The 5,098-nt window shown below is 42.0% G+C and overlaps 1 long non-coding RNA gene across 2 annotated transcripts; it reads right to left on the minus strand.

Annotated features, from left to right (window-relative positions):
- Window positions 1–1,620: 1,620 nt before the first annotated feature.
- On the minus strand, window positions 1,621–4,649 carry LOC123071365 (uncharacterized). 2 transcript variants are annotated; one of them, XR_006434293.1, is made up of 4 exons: window positions 4,282–4,649; window positions 3,478–4,181; window positions 2,020–2,670; window positions 1,621–1,937 (listed from the first exon to the last, which is right to left on the minus strand). It is a non-coding gene; the product is annotated as an uncharacterized lncRNA (long non-coding RNA). The 2 variants fall into 2 exon arrangements; XR_006434292.1 differs by lacking the exons at window positions 3,478–4,181; window positions 4,282–4,649 and having other exon boundaries at window positions 2,636–3,469.
- Between the last annotated feature and the right edge of the window lie 449 nt (window positions 4,650–5,098).

Consider the following 5,098-nt stretch of genomic DNA (forward strand, 5'->3'; position numbering starts at 1 on the left):
TCATGACCTATTTCGGCTCACCATTTTCATTTCAACCTATGATAAAGTACTTGTGTATGAAATATTCTTTCAGTCAATTCTATTTTTTGTTGTTTAGAAAAACACGATTATTATTTTTACTTTGAGAAGGTTTTTTTTTTAGAATTTTGAGAATGTTTTAAAAAATGGAATCATTTTTATGGTGCCGTTGATTTTTTTGAAATATTGTATTTTATGTCTTATTTATTTTGCACTGTTTTTGGGTTTGGTCCATTGAGAGTGTAGGGGGTTTAGGTCATGTGTTGCCCGCTTGCTCGCACGCCCTTCTCCCAGCGACCAAAACGGGCTTCAGGGCAACTCCAACACGCAGACCCAAACGAACCATTTGGGTCGGCGAAGCGGACATGTTTGTTCGCTTTTTCATTTCGGTCAACCGCATTGCCCAACGGTGTTGCCCCATTTGTGGGTCTGTCCGCCTTGAGCATTTCGTCAAACACCTCGCAGGCTAGCACCGCCGACGAGATCCTGGACGCCCGCCAAGGAGGAGGCCGCGACTTTCGCCTGGGCCAAGGCCCTCGGAGGACACCGTCACGGGAACTCGCGCGCGCTAGAGAGAGACTGTCGCGGGACCTGCGACGAGCTGTTGCAGCTGCGTGGAGGGAGGCCGCGAGCTTGGTAGGGCAGCGTGCCAAGACGAGCGCGAGCAGGGCGACCGTGGCGGCGCGATGGTGGAGAAGATGCTACTCCGGCCCATTCGGCGGTGCGGCGGCAGTGACCAGGGGCGGCAAGGTTCAATGCCCATATGTTGTAACGGGCGGGAAAAAATTTAAAATCTACATTGTGTGCCTTTACACAACACTTCTTATATCCAATTTTGGCAAACGTTTCTTAAATAAGATTACACTGAACTATCGCTTTTTGGGCCATGTAACTTGAACGTGAATAAGCCATCCTAATCGTTTGTGTGGACCAACTTCAGCTCGACACTTTCATCTCATGAAAGAGTTGGGGTGCATGGAATACATGGTAGATTAGCATGATTTTTTTTATTTTTTTGAAAAGGTGATTTTTTTTCTTTAAATTTGGACAATAGTTTTTGGATTTTTTTAATGCAATAATTTTTTGGAGACGAACATTATCTGGTTAATAGTTTTTGGATTTTTTTTAAAATGGAATGATTTTTTGGAGACAAACATTATCTGGTTGGGAAATTGCACAGTGCTTTTCTATTCTTATATTGGTTTGCGGATCAATCGATTTTTAAAATATGAAATTATGGATGATGCTACGCACGAGTAAAAGCAGCAGGCTGCTGGCCTAATTGTCCTGACATTAGAGAGTCGAGCTCTAGATCAAAGTTACATCGTCATATTTTCCTCTAGCCGAAGGTAGATCAAGGATACTGGCTGCTACCACACGCCAACATAGAGCAGCAGTGCATCACTTCGCTTAAAGAGGCGAGATGAGCAGTGCAACACTTCAGCTAGACAGGTGAGTTGGGACGTTACAAGTACAGAATTAACATATTATTTTACACAATTCATGTCAGCGATAGATCTAGCACCAGCATTGGTGGATCTATAATCATTCTTGTAAAATATGTCTTCACTTGTATCAATTATATAAACTCACTATGCAATGTCGACAGTAAAACCAATATTAACCAATGCTGGTAAATTCAATGCACATTTAGTACCAGCCTCATCCACAAGAGTACATATCTACTCCCTTCATCCCATAATACAAGAACGTTTTTCAAGCAAAAATGTTCTTATATTATGGGACGGAGGGAGTAGATTTTATTAAAGCTAAATACTCATGTCATTTACAGCCACCAATATCTAATTGGCCATCCAATGAATTATGAGGCACGCTTTCCTTAGCTTCATATCTAAAACCACCATCACGGGCTGCCAGCCAGTAGTAGAGAAGCTCATTTTTCATAAATAGCACATGTCCTGTTGAGAGAAAATGGAACTTAGCACCAAGTTTCCAGAGTAGCTTACATAATCAATCTGCACAAATATCTGGAGATCTTACATAGCAGTTTTAATTTTGGTTTTGTTGATACAACTGAGGAATTCTAGTACATCGGCAGGTATGTTGTCTTCATATTCGTTCGCGTTGAATGCTAGCAGTTGTCCCAAATTTTGTTTTCGGAGTTCGCATCCATCTTGTACAACCATATTTTTGCAAACGAATAAGACTTGCGTCACATGTGTAAAATATAATATTCGGATATTTGTACAGCAAGAAGCACTATGGCAGGTAACACTCTTTTCCAGGATAATAATTGGCGTCAATTCCTTTGGATATATAGAACCATATAATTGTTTCAAAAGGTCACCATTTTTCTGTTCACATATATTGCTGGAAGATATTCTGGATGGAACATTAGAAGTTTACCTTGCCGCCATAATGGTTACTACTTGCTTGCATCAATTCAGATTTCTACTTGCTGCAGATAGTTTGATAAAGGAAACAAGATGGCAAATCGTACAGATCGAAGAGGTGCTTTGCTTGAGCCTATGGCAATAGACCAATTGCGTTAAATACTTTCTCAAATCAATTTTTCTAGTTTAAACATCAGTAAACCCTGGCTGTAAATCACTGTAAACATAGCTCCATCATAATTTACACAAAGAAAAAGAGATACCTTCAGCGAAGTCGGTCTAGGCGATGGCTGATGGTCTTCCAGCAAAGTCGGCGGAGGCGACATTTTGTGTAACGACAACAAAAATTGAAGTTAAAACTCCAACAATTACCTTGTTCAAACAATATTTCAGATTTTCCAAAGATGCAATCAGCACGGAGTTCAATCAAATAGGGAGCAGTTATAACAATACAGTAAATAGTGGAGTGACAGATAATCTTGAAAAGCTACTGGATGGGCCCATAGTGGAGTGATCTAGATGCTTCTTTCAAGATTATTTTGTCGGCAAGAGCAGATCAAGGCTTTAATTACTTGCTAGTGGCTAGCTGCACAAACTAAAGATTCAAGCATACAGATCGAAGATGTGCTAGTTTACCCAGTCGGCAAGAGCATATCAAGGCTTCAAGTAAATGCTAGCATTAAGTTAAGCTGGTGCTTGCTGCAGCTAGCTGCACCAACTACTGATTCAGCCTATGACAACACAAAAAGATTCAGACAAATACAGATAGTAAAGGTGCTTGCTTCAGCCTATGCCAACACACAAATTTTACAATCAAAGCCTTGCTTACTTGATTGCATCAATTCAAACTTCTACTTGTTGCAGCTACTTTCACAAACAAAATAAGATAGCAAAATAATATAAAGTTTCCATCCTATAATTATAACTGAACTTTGGATGTAAATCAAAGATAGCTAATATAGGACCTGATCCACGCTTTCAACATCAGTGTTATGTACCACAATCACAACCAGTAGTAAAATAAGACCAAAGACACATCTGAAGCAATGAACGTTAGGTTGCAGAAAACAAAAGACCATAATTTCAATACCCCTTGTCTACATACCTCAAGTGAAGAACCAGCCGACAAAGTTGCGGCGAACTGTGCAACACCGTCGGACGGCGGATTGTCTTCCAGCATTGGGCGGTGTTCCGACAAAGTGGGCATGCACATTTAAATATATATTTACAAGGGGTAGGGGCGGATGGAACATATTTCTTTCATAATATTATCAGTCCTAACTTTTTGTGCATTTATAACTGAAGTGTAGCATCTATGAATCTTTCAGACTTGAATCAAACAGGAAGCAAACAAGAACTTGTTCATAAACTTATTTGTTCATGGATTCACATCAAATAGGGAATCAACCAGGAACTGGCAAACATTGGACTAATATAAAGTACAGGCAACACCCAGCTTACAGAGATTGGACGCCCAAATTAAACAGAAAAATGTTCACGCAACGTTCGTACACGTCCAGATTACAGACTGTTTTTGATTTCTTATAAAAAGGGCAAATCTCCAAGCAATATCCAACAATGTTGGACTAATATGAGTACAGGTTAGTATCGTCTTACACAATTTTGTTCCTTATCCCCTTACATCATTTAACTACACCAACTCTATGATACCCAGATTAAAAAAATGCTATGAGTAACAGCTCAAGTAAAAAATCAAGAAAATTGAACCTGATATTCAATGAAGGGCAGTGGACATGATGAACTTGTGCTACTTGTGCCGCATCACAACCTCCAACATCATTTAATTACCTGAATACAAACAAATCAAATCTGACCCTAAATCTGTCTCTGTAGCTAATAGAGAGTAAATCTGTCTCTGTAGCCAATAGAGAGAAGCAGAGTCTCTCACCTCGCCCGGATCTGCTGAAAACCAGTACTTGGGGGACAAAGAAGTTGGTAGCCGTGACGACGATTGAGGTGCAGGGGAGGCAGTACTTGAGGTCCTCCACGCATCGCCCAACTCGTCCACCAACGCCGCCCGCGCACGCTCGATCCTCGTGGGCCTGTGGGGAGTAGGGGTGAGAGGAGGTGGGGACTGGACAGGGATGGAGGAGGGAGAAGGGGAGGATAGAAGATGGAGAAGAGGGGAGGACGGAGCGCCGGCGGGCATGTCGTCCACCACGGTTGGTCCTGGGAGGAGTAGGGGTTGGGGGAGAAGATGAAGAAGAGGGGTGCACGGAGCACTAGCGGGCACGTCGGAGAGGCGGCGGCTCCACCCTAGCTCGCTTGGGGGGAAGGAGGAGATGGATCCGAGGAGTGTAAAAAACAAATCGTTTTTTTTTCACTCAAAAAAAGGAGCGCGGGTTGAATAACAAAAACTACAGGGGCTTTTTCGCAAATTGCCGCGACGGTGAACCCGGAGACCCAATCCGTGCTTTATTATTAAGGAGAGATTAATCAGTGCATGATTCGTGGTTCATCCATGACACGTGTAAAGAGAGAGAAACGCAAACCCAACTTAGTTCGCCAATATTTATTGCCTTCTTTGACGTGGAGGAGTTACCAAAATTAAGAAAACATATGGTACTTTTTTTTAAAACCGAAAGACGTGGTACTTAGGCTAGGAGCAATCTCTACTCCTAATGGACGAGTTAGTGAATCGTCTCCGCGGTTTATTTTCGCTGGGTTTTTTTTCGTCTCTCCTCCCACCACCCCCTCCCACCCTG

This window comes from Triticum aestivum, chromosome 3B, assembly GCF_018294505.1.
Source record: "Triticum aestivum cultivar Chinese Spring chromosome 3B, IWGSC CS RefSeq v2.1, whole genome shotgun sequence".
NCBI lineage: Eukaryota > Viridiplantae > Streptophyta > Magnoliopsida > Poales > Poaceae > Triticum > Triticum aestivum.